The following is a 12,599-nucleotide window of genomic DNA, read 5'->3' on the forward strand; positions in this document are numbered from 1 at the left end:
TTATTGCTGCTTCCACTTACCAGCTCATATGTGATGACCCCACCTCATCACTATGTTGAGGCTAAATGGCTGATTTTCAAGAAGTAATGATTCAAGTGTATAACACAAATATAGTAAAAAAAAAAAAACTATAAAGCAAATGTTGCTTAACACAATGTTTATTTTTAATACATTTGTATTATAAAATAGAATCATTACTGGGCACTACATTGTTACTTGCTGGAGGACAAAAGATACCCTTTTCTGCCTTATACGATGACACCCTACCTGCAGGTTTTCCAGAGGAAATCTCAGTGACCCAAGCAGACAAAACAGATGGAAGAGTGCTAAAAAAATATAATTAGTCAAAAAACTATGTTTAATCAAATATTTTGGTCTGTTCATTTCTTCATTTCCTGAAATAAAATGAATGATTTTTTACACTGCTTTATACACGCACCTTTCAACGTGTAACATATTTTTCATATACATTTCTCACCTTAAGTTGATGCTCATGTGACTTTATCTTTGAAGATGGACCTTATACAGCTACTTTAGAATTTAAATATGTAGATAAAAGATTTTGTGATCCAAGAGTAATATTCAAATATGGAAAAGTGCAGAAAATTCTTACACTGCTTGTTAGTTGAGGCAGAAGGAACTTCGTCTGCATGCAAAATAAAAAGAACCTAAAGCTATCTGACAACAATCCCTTACAACAGTGACAGAGTGTGTGGTTTAAGTCAACATACTCAAAAAGGATGTTAAAGAGTAGTTTAATTTATCATTACAATAAAATGGAGGGTGGCATGTGTAATTTAATGAACTAATAAATTTTCTTATTATTTATTTTTTCTTTTCTTATCTATTTCTTATTCTATATTTCTTTCCTTCGTTGAAGCAGATGTGTAATCTCTGTGTTTAAAACCTCCAGCTTCGCCTCTGTAAAGTGCGTTGCCCTTTTTTTCTCACCGTGACTTTCTCGTGAATTCGGCGATCTACTGAAAATGCCTTCAGGTGTGTGCCGTGCACGCGCATTAACCCGCGGTTATCTTCAGGAGGTTGATTTAACTAACTCTTGTCACCTGTTTTGGAACCAACATACTCGCGGTAAGCAGGTTTTGGGTAAATCAACCGAGAGTTTAGGGTTTAGCAGATGGTAAGTTAACCCAGCTTTCTGGAATACCCCCCTGATCTCATGAGAAAACTGAACTATTTTGCCAGTTAGTGGTAATAGGTACAAATTCCTAATTCAAATTAATTTGTATGTAATAGTAAGGTTTTTAAAAGAATGCATGGTCAACCTGGATGAGCAAATTACACCAATGAGATTGTACAAATTCATACGAATTAACCACTAAATCAAAAAGTTGCTGTGAGATAGTGTTGGAAAAATTTAAACTCTGAATGCAATGATTGTGTATAATTCCATAACACATCCTTCTTCGTTTTGCTCAACAGGTGGCAATTAAATTTGCCCACACCGAGAACGTCAAGTTCATCAACATTGTAAGTAGGCTGGGCTTTTCTACTCTCAGTGACTGTTTCACTTCAGATACTTCAGATACTTCAGAGTCGATCATTGACGAGAATGTGGCACGGGTTATCATGCGGCAAGCAACAGTGGCAGCGCAAACGTGCTGCCGACGCAAAGTGTTTCACCGCGATATTAAGATGGAGAACCTCCTGATCAACCCGGACATCCTCGAAATCAAGTTGATCGACTTTGGATGCGGGGAAATCCTCACCGATGCACCTTACAGATGTCTTGCTGGTATGTATGATCCCTTAAAACTGTGAAGCGTGTATCAAACTGTAGTGAGGACCTTGAGTGGGTCAAGCTCTTACGTAGCATCATAGAAGGAAATCCACTAATCAATTAATACTAAATATTTAGGCACTATTTACTCGTCTTCGAGTGATTTTAATCTTTTATGAGTTTTTTCTGCTTTTGAACACAATAGAAGATATTTTGAGGAAAGCTGGAAACCTGTAGCCAGTTAGTCGGAAAAACAAATACAGTACTATGGAAGTCAGTGGTTACAGGTTTTCTACTTTCTTTAAAATATCTTCTATTGTGCTCACAGAAGAAACTCGGGAGGTTTGGAACTAGTCAAGAGTGAGTAAATGATGACAGTTTTAGTTTTTGGGTGAACTATTCCCAAAAACTGACAAACATCTGCTTTATCTGTTGTAAATCGAACAATTATTTGATTAAAAAATGAATAATGGTTAAAATCTTTCTCATTCAGGCACAGATCACTATGTCCCGCCTGAGTTTCAGATGACTGGCGAGTACCACGGTGAACGTTCGAGGTTACAGAAGTAACCCTTCGTTCCCCGAGGAGGGGAACGGAAGTGCTATTAAGTGGATTTGATCTTTGTGAAAATCTACGAAATGGGAGGATTCGGTTCAGAAGCCGCTTGTCTGAAAGAGTATTGAACGGGCCAATGAATGCAATGAATTGGCAGCGTAAGCTTGCACAGGTGTGCTTCATTGCCAATTATCCCAGCATATAAGCACACCTGGAGCGAGCAAACGCCATCCTTTTAAGCTGAAGAGACTTTCAAACAGCTAAGGGACAGTCATTATGGCGACGGAGTATAGCACTTCCGTTCCCCGAGGGTTACTTCTGTAACCTCGAACGTTCCCCTTCGGTTAGGGAACTTCAGTGCTATTAAGTGGATTTGATCTTTGTGAAAATCCACGAAATGGGAGAACTATGGAAAGCGCCATAATGACTGCACCTTACCAACGCCCCAGATGAGGGGATAGTCAAGCAAGCGTCACGCACCCACATCATGGGAGGCGCGGTCCTCCAACGTGTCCCTGGCCCTAATTTATCCTACTTCAACAGAAGTCTTACGGATTTAGATATATTTTTTGGGAAGTCGTGAGCATCTAGATAATTCTAGGAAATACGACAGTACGTTGGGAAGCGTGCAATCCCGATAGGGAGGACGCTGCGGAGGCCATCCGTTACCCAAGGGGGGATAGATGGCAGAATTTACATATGGACTAGCCCTAAAAAGGGGGAGTACGCATAGCAAAAGAGTGGTTAGCAGAGAGGGAAGACACGGGTCCACCCAGGGGGGGACTTAACCGTGGCGGAATAAGCATATGGAATCGCCTAGTGGGGATCACGCATAGCAGGCACCTATACCCAAAACGCGGGCTGACCAGTGGGCAGACCAACAACGTAGTGGGCCAGCAGGTGACTCCTCCGCTGAGTCAGTGCTGGGGGCCACGGAGGAATCTGCAGGGCTCACCTGACGGGGAACTTTACTGACAGATAAAAAGGCGCACGTACCTCCTTGTTAGGGAGAATGGCGCAGCAAGCGTGTTTCAACACCCCACTGAATTGTTTCCTCAATCACCAAGGGTTACCTAATACCCTTGAGGAAACCGGCTCCACTCGCAGATTGTTAAACCTTGCAAATGTGTTGGGTGTCACCCAGCCCGCAGCTCTACAGATGTCTCTTAGAGAGGCGCTGCGTGTGCGCTCGAAAGGATGCGAAGCTCCGAGTGGAGTGCGCACGCACTCTCGGGGGACACGGCTCACCTCGGCTCTGATAAGCGAGAGAATGGCATCCACAATCCAGTGGGAAAACTTATTAGGGTACGGCACTTCCCTGCTGCCGACCGCCATAACAGACGAAGAGCTGCTCAGATGATCTAAACTCCCTGAGTGCGGTCCGGATAATACGCAAGACGCAAACTGAACAATAAAGAAAGGGCTGGGTCTGCCTCCTCCGAGGGCAGCGCTTGCAGGCTCACTACCTAGTATTAAAACGGAGTGGTAGGAACCTTGGGCACATATCGCGGGCGGGGTCTCAGGACGTGAGAGAAAGCCAGCCCAATTACAGGCACGAGTCACTGATCGAAAAATGCCTCCGGGTCCCCGACCCTCTAATCGATATCAACGCGACCAGCAGAGCTGTCTTCAGGGACAGAAAGATACTAAGTCGAGGATCGAAGGGATCTGACGCGGCTTGTGTAGCGAGGGCGAGATCCTAAGAGGGCATGAGAGGGGGCGGGGTGGATTAATTCGCTTAGCGCCCCTGAGGAACCAGATGATGAGGTTATGCGTTTCCACGGTGCTGCCAGCCACCGCATCATGAGAGCGGAGATGGTAGCCACGTAACCTTGAGTGTGGAGGGCGACAGCCTGCTCTCCAGCTTCTCTCGGCATAAAGAAAGCACAACGCTGATGTGGCAAATTACGGGGGTCTTCTCTGTGAGAGACGCACTATTCAGTGAATAGACTCCACTTCAGGGCATAGGCGCGCTCTGCTTTAGCCCGAGTGACGGTATTAGCCACCGCAATCGGAGGTTACCTAAGTCTTCCTCGCGTCTAAGGACCTCCAAAGATCGGCGAGGGTGCCAGATGGTGCCCTGTCCCTGAGAGAGTAGGTGCTCTCTCGAAGGGAACTGCCAGGGGAGGGCTATCGCGAGGGAGAGCTCTGACATCCAGGTCTGGTTGAGCCAGAGGGGCGCAACCAGCAACCTGTTCCTCGTCCTCCCTGACCTTGCACAGTAACTGCGCGAGCAGGCTCACTGGGGGAAACGCGTATTTGCGCATGCCCCGAGGCCAGCTGTAAGCCAGTGCATCCGTGCCGAGAGCACTCGGTCAGGGAAAGAACAACTGGCAATGAGCGATCTCGGGGGAAGCAACAGATCGATCTGGGCTTCCCTGAATCGCGCCCATATCAGCTGAACAGACTCGGGGTGGAGTCTCCATTCTCCAGGACGTAAGGCTGCCGTGAGAGCGCATCGGCTGCACGGTTGAGCTTGCCTGAATATGAATGGCGTGCAGTGATTTCAGCCGCGGATGACTCCAGAGGAGCAGACGGCGGGCGAGCTGAGACATGCGGCGAGAGCGCATACCCCCCATACGGCTGATATACGCCGCCGCCGCCGTACTGTCCGTCCTGACCAGCACGTGTTGCCGCTCCAGCACCGGAAAAAAACGGTGGAGAGCGAGGAACACTGCCAACAGCTCCAGGCGATATGCCAATGCAACTGGGTACCTTTCCACAGGTCCGCAGTCGCATGCCCGCAACGCACAGCCCCCCAGCCTGTGTTGGAAGCGTCTGCTGAAACGACAACAAGACTGGACGCCTGTTCTAGAGACACCCAGGCCTGTAGGAACGAGGGGTCTCTCCAAGGGCTGAGGGCGCGGCGACACAGCGCAGTAACAGAGACTCGGTGTGCGCGCGCGTGCCATGCGCGTCTGGGGACTCGATCGTGAAGCCAGTGCTGAAGTGGTCTCATATAGAGTAATCCGAGCGGCATGAAGCGGATGCGGATGCCATATGCCCCAGGAGCCTCTGAAATAGTTTCAGTGGGACCACTATTTTACTGTCGAGCTCTCTCAGACAGTACAGCATCAGCTGAGCGTGCTCTCCGCAGAGGCGCGCTGCCATGGTGACCGAGTCCAGCTCCAGCCCGAGAGAAGAGATCCTCTGCATGGGGGTGAGTTTGCTTTTTTCTCGGTTGACCTGAAACCCCAACAGGTGGAAGTGCCGGAGCACTTTGTCTCTGTGCATAATCAATTGCTCCGAGAGAGGGCAAAAATAAGCCAGGCGTCAAGAAAATTGAGTATGCAGATGCCCGCGAGCCGAAGGGGTGCTAAGGCACCCTTCGCGGGCTTGGTGAGGACCCGCGGAGACAGAGAGAGCCCGAGGGGAAGGCATTTGTATTGCCAAGCTCGACCTTCAAACGCAAACCGCAGAAACTGACGGTGGCGAGGAAGAGTGTAGACATGGAAATAAGCGTCCATCAGGTCTAATGCTGCAGACCAACCCAGAGGACGAACGCACCGGAGGATGCACTTCTGTGTGAGCATTCTGAACGGCAGCTTGTGCAGACAGCGGTTCAAAACGCGCAGATCTAGGATTGGCTGTGACCCACCGCTCTTTTTGGGCACGATGAAGTTTTGGCTGTAAAACCTTCCTCTCCATCTCGGCTGGAGGGAGCGGCTCGATTGCATCCTTCGCCAGGAGGACAGCAATCTCCTCTCGCAAGACAGGGGACAGGGGGCTGACCCTGGCGAATACACACCCATGACTTCGGGGGCCGAATCGCATAGCCGAGTCTGATTGTCCGTATGAGCCACCGCGAAGAGCTGGCCCGCGCTAACCAGGCAGGCAGAGCTCTCGCTAATGGACTCATCGCTACAATTGCTGACGTACCAGCAGTGGGGCAGCGCGGAGTGGGTGTGCTGATCCGGGAAGCGTGCGGGTCCCACGGAAAAGCTGGAGGTGAGATATTTGCTCTCACTCCGCACCCGAGCTCCAGAGGGAAGGCTTGAGGGGTGGGAGAAAGGAGATCGTCCTCCCAGCGCTCGTGAGCCACTGGCGAAACGCACCGAATCTGCAAGCTAGAAAGCATAGCGTCCCAGACTGGCAGATTTCGGGCTGTCACATCCGGGGAAGTGGAAAAGTGCTCTTTCATGATGTTTTCATGGCAGTAAAAAGTGCCGTTGGAAATGGGGCCCCGCCCTCCAGCGGGGAAAGAGCAAGTTCCCTCTTCTCCAGATGGCCTGTCCCAGGGACGCTTCTCGGTCTGTTGCCGGACTTAGCGGCGTTCTGGGCAGGGGTGCTGCCTGCTTCCGAGGTGCCCGACACGCTCGCTTCGCCAGAGGCGTGTGCGGGGGCGGAGCAGCTCTCGAAGGCGGGCGCCTTCGGCGAGGAGCAGGTATGAATGGCACGGCTGGCGGAGCGGGCTATGGACCGCCGATAAGACATCACCCATCAACTGCTCTCTCACCGCCTTGAATTCATAGGTGATTTCACAGACGGTGTCGCCGAACATGGCTTGGGATATGGGGAAAGTCAAGAAAGCGGACTTTGTCGACTTCGCGCATATCAGCCAGGAGTGGCGCTCCTGGATCACTAATGTGGACATTGTCCTCCCCAACGCACACGCAGCGGACTCAGTAGTCCGAAGAGCTAAGTCGGCGGCGGTGCGAAGCTCGTAAGCCTGGGTTGGACCCACCCTCGTGCAGCTCGGCCAGCGCCTGCGCTTGGTAGCGCTGGTAGGTGGCTATCGCATGCAAGGCGGAAGCAGCCTGGAATCGCTGGTCACAGCAGGAGGAACCCTCATCGACTCGATCAGAAAGTCTCTGAAGCGAAAAGGATGGCGTTTGCTCGCTCCAGGTGTGCTTATATGCTGGGATAATTGGCAATGAAGCCCACCTGTACAAGCTTACGCTGCCAATTCATTGCATTCATTGGCCCGTTCAATACTCTTTCAGACAAGCGGCTTCTGAACCGAATCCTCAAATTTCGTGGATTTTCAAATCAAATCCACTTATAGCACTGAAGTTCCCCAACCGAATGAGAACATTTGACCTGATTTCAGTTCTTAGTTCTTTCATTCATTTTCTTTTTGGCTTAGTGTTTTTATTTGAATTTTCATTTTATTTAAAATATATTTATTTAGCTTTTTGCATGTTTATTTGCTATGCTGAGAAAATGAAATAATTTATTTTTTGGCATGCTGATTTATGTGAAATTGCGAATACAGGTTTGTAAAAAAAAAAGAAAAAAAAGGATTTTTTGAGTATTCTAAGATCAGTTCAAACTTTTATGAAGTTTTAAAATTAAAATCAGTTGTTCACTGTATGTGTTTGGCTTTTGTTTTAGCAATCATGCTGAAAACTTTTAATTAATTTTATTTATCGGCTAGTCAATTACCTGCCTTCAAATCTACAGTTATCGTATCGGCCAAAAATTCTATATCAGTGTATCCCTAACATAAGATGAAAAATGTTTGCAAATTTGTTTTCACTGCAACAGTCGTTATCCAACAAACAAGCACAAGTTCAGTTTTCTTCTAAATAAATCTCAAAGATTTATCTCTAGCAAGTAAATAAATAACAAAAAATGCAGTAGCATATACTATACAATGGGCTATATGCACAGCTAGTGTTTTTCAGCCAATGATGAACTTCTGGTGAAAGATTAATGTGACTATTTTCAATTTAATAAGGTTCCTTTTACTGCATCTATGTTGTAATGTAATTCAAATATTTTCATTTACATAGAATTAAGCATCCATTTGGTTGTTAAAGCGTAAAAGAGACAAAAGACGATTTAAATGCAGGTGCTGTCAAAAGCGGCAGGCTAGCACAGAAATTCTATTGAAAACACTGGGGTAAAACTAATTTCCATATTTCAAAAACATGAAACAGAAAAAAATAATTTATTTCAGTGTATCTTGTTTGGTCTGATTCCCACTTTATATCATATCATAGCCAGGCAGTAAAGATTACAGTTTTTTTAAGAAATCAGATCCTAAATATGGCAAATTTTGTATGGGATGAAAATTAACCGGAAACCCTGGGGCTGGTGGACTGAATTTAAGGGCCTACTCACACTATGCCATCCGTACCATGCCCAGGCCCGTTTCCCGGATCGTTTGAGAAGTGTGAGTGCGCTGAATCGGGCTCAAGCACGGTTCACTTGGCCGGCTCTGGCCCGGTTGGAAGAGGTGTGCCTGAGCGCGGTTCACTTGGGCTTTAGCGCGGTACGCTTGTGTGTACGTGCAAAACGTGCCAAAGCCCGAAACTGGAAGCGAGACGTGACTTTTAAGGGGTTGTTTCATATGGATTTATTAAAGAGCCCATATTATGGGTTTTTGAAAATTCCCCTCCATGTAGTGTGTAACACAGCTCTAAGTGAAGTGAAATATCCAGCTAAGGCGTAAATCTGTAAGAATACAGTGTTTAAAATGGTTGATTCATCTATAAAAGAGTCGACTCATAGTGCTTCAAACGAGTCGCCTTGATACATTCATTAGGTGTTTCGCCATGACGTACGAACGAAACCAAGTTATTCACGTGCATGCGCAAACCCGGGAGATTTTAAACCTGAGGCCCCGCCCTGTGACGCAGAAACCCACACACACAAACACACGCACACAAACATACCGGTCGATTGAAGTCACACTGCAGATGGATATTATTGAGTCTCTACCCAAAGATGAAACATCAGCATTATAACCAAGCAGTTGGAAACCACTGGAAACTTCTGGAAACTACATGCTACAAACAATACTTCATCTGCGTTTGTTGAAGGAAGGATCAGTAAAGAGTAAGTTAACTTACTGATGGACGTCAGGATGGGTTTCTTCCTCCATTTCTCAAGTGTAAGTACGTGCGGTTAAAGTTGTTGCCTCGTTGACTCTAGCTTGCAAATGTATTTAGTTGTGATTTGTTACTTGTAACCAACGGTACTGTATCAGATTAACTGGCTATATTCTCTTATCGCGTGCAAAGTCACGTTAAAAACACGACGCGTGCTGCTTTGTTTACGGAGCTCCGTGGTAGAGGTCTGCATTCCCGCGGTGCGGGAATAAATTTCCGAATAAATCGCGGGAGTGGTCGGTAACGGGTTTAATTTGGGACGGGAGCGGGCTGTCTAGCAATATCACGGATATTGCTATGCGAATGAGAAAGAGAGAGAGCTTTGCCTGTGTGTCTGCTTGGTGCTTGTGTGTGTGTGTTAGTACGCACGCGCGCGTATGAGAGAGAGAGAGCTTTGTCTGTGTGTGTGTGCTTGGTGCTGTGTGTGTTTATACAGACAGCTTGGCTGTCTGGACTGTATAGCTGGGTGATTTTTGGTTTTGTTCTCCCCCGCTCTTTAGCGGGTTCGGGCGCGGCGGGCAGAAAACGGGGCGGGTCGGGCACCGGGACAACAAATTCTTAATATAAGCGGGAGCGGTCGGGTTCAGGCTAAAACCTTGCGGGTGCGGGCGGAAGCGGGAGCGTTGTCGTCCGGAGGTGTGTGTGTGTTTTTGTTTGTGTGTGGCAGCTAAAATCCACGCCTACACTATCGAGCGTGTATGATCTGTGATTACTTTTTATATTGCTGATTAGCTATTGGGCATTTCACTCTCTGACTGAAGGCAGTCGACCAATCGCGACAGACTGTCATCGGTCCAATCAGCGCAGATTAGCTTCGTGCTAAGGAGGGGTTTGGGAACAAATGAATCACTGGATGATTCATACGGGAGTCACTGGAATAATTAGGTAAAAATAAATGCAAATTATAAGACCATGAAAGTGTTTTTTGACCTTGCATGCATATTAGACTGTTGTTGGAGACCCTTACAACCAAGATATGACCCTATTTCATGTATAATATGGGCTCTTTAATCATTCTTACTGTTCTGTGATCGCAAAACTGCTGTAGTTTATTAAAGACGAGAACTCCTCACAGCATGACAGCTGCGCGCCTTCAGCAGACCTCCTCATTCCTGCAGCACGAGAGCTTTATGATTGTTCATGAGCGACAAAAGTGGCGGATCTGTGCGGTGAAATATCTGACTGCGTGTCACCGCATCCCTAAGGACTGTTTGGCGAAATATTTGACTGCATGTCAATGCATAACAAACGACTGAAAGGATATATCTAGAGAAATCTCCACTACTGGGTGAGAGGGTATGGCAAGCCGTTTTAGCATTTAAACCTTGTTCTGACTATCCATAAATATATTTAGAGATATCTCTAATTATATTTTGACTAGTCATAATTATAATTCAACTAGTCAGATTGGAGATATCTGCAAATATATTATGACTTACTAGTCATATTCCTCCATTGACTTCCATTGAAAAATATTTGCAGATATCTCTAAATGAGTTTTGACAAGTCACAATTGTAATTAGAGATATCTCTAAATGAATTTTGACTAGTCAAAAATCCAATTCAAGATATCTACAACTGTAATTCGACTATTAGTCAATCAATTAGAGATATCTTCAAATATATTTGTAAATATCTCTAAACATGACGAATTAAAGATATCTCCAAATGTATTATGACTAGTAAAACTCAACTAGAGATATCTCTAATTACAATTGTTACTAGTCAAAATTCATTTGGAGATATCTGCAAATATTTTTCAATGGAAGTCAATGGAGGAATATGACTAGTTACAATATATTTGCAGATATCTACAATCTGATTTCGTACTAGTACAATTGTAATTGCAGATATCTCTAATTGTCATTCTGAGTAGTGGAATTATAATTATGACTAGTCAAAATATAATTAGAGATATCTCTAAATATATTTATGGAGTCAGAACAAAGATTTAAATGCTAAAAAGGCTTACCATGGAGAGCGCTTCTCACTGAACAGAGCAGCAGCGATGACGTAAGCGTGCCAAGGCCCGATATGGTGTGAGCACGGGCCGTCGGGGGAGACGGGAGGGGGGACAAGCGTGCTTTGGCCCGGTTCGAGGCAACTGTACCTAGTGTGAGTACGGGCTTAAATTCTGTGTGCAGATCTCAGAACCAGGACTGAAAAACACTGTCCTAAGGTAATCACTCAGCTATCAGTAATCAAGTTTAGCTCTAGATTACCTGTCTCTTCTCCTCTCAACTTTTGTTGTGTGGGTCAAAGGAAGGGCTGACCATATGGTTGGATACTGCTCCACAAATCATTCAACAAACTCAAAGGAAGTCTCAACATTTCTTCACATCCAGCACAACACCGAGGCCTGAAACTGAAAAAAAAAGGATTTTAAAAATGTTTAAATACAGTTAACTTTGCCCAAGTTACTAAAATAATTTTTATTTTACTTGCCATGAAACACGCTCTTTGTGATGTTCAATCTCTTGATTCTGTATCCTTGCCACGCACTTGGAGATGGTTTGGATGATATGTGGTTGTAACTAAAGGGTATTAAAAATGTTACATAAATACTAATAACAGCACCATTATGTATAGCAATATTTGAGCTCTAGACAAGTTAGAAAGCAAATGAGTACTCCAAACAAAAAAGTATGAGTGATTTCCTTAGTCAGACACTCACGCCTCTGGCTAAATGACACCAAATCACAAAAGAGAAAGTTAAAACTATTTGTTAATTTACAAATTGTCTTAACTAATGTTAAATATTGTGATTTGTTGAATGAAACCATGAAGGTGAAAACAGAAATGAGCTAATAATAACATTTAGCATGAAGAAATAGCTTGCAGGCATGTTTACCCCATGCACACAGTGAATGTATGGCAGACTAGCATCTTTAATATCCCAGATAGCAGGCAGTAATCGGCCCGAGCTCGGCTGCCCTCCGGCGCCTCCGGCTCCGACTCGGCATCGGCGCTAGTTATCCGGGCCGAGTGCGGCCCGCAGCTCGCTCGCGCACATGCGGTTGTGATGCGGCTGTAAAGCACTGGCCCGATTCCGATCAACCATATCCGGCCCGAGTCTGTCTGTAGAGTCCTGGCCGCCTCTGGCAAGGACTCGGCTGATGGCAACCGATTAAGTTCTTATTTTATCTAGTAATCTGTTAGCTTCACGTTTAATGATAATTTGAGAAAATATTCATGGTACGATAGCAAAAAAAAAAAAGAATATTTAGTGTGGATGGTCTCAATGTTTAGACGCAAACAAAACATTATTATTTATAAATAGATTATACATGTCATCTAGAGAAAAACTATGTAAAATTCGCTTATTTTTGAGATAGCACGCTCCTGTGCTGACTGTTTTTTTTTTTTAAAGCAGAAGTTGGTTTCATAATAAACACATGCGTTACTAAACTCCTGATCCAAACTCCATCCAGACGGTGGCGGTAATGCTCCAAAAAGCTGGTTGTCAACC

The sequence above is a fragment of the Danio rerio genome, chromosome 2 (genome assembly GCF_049306965.1).
Source record: "Danio rerio strain Tuebingen ecotype United States chromosome 2, GRCz12tu, whole genome shotgun sequence".
Classification (NCBI taxonomy): domain Eukaryota; kingdom Metazoa; phylum Chordata; class Actinopteri; order Cypriniformes; family Danionidae; genus Danio; species Danio rerio.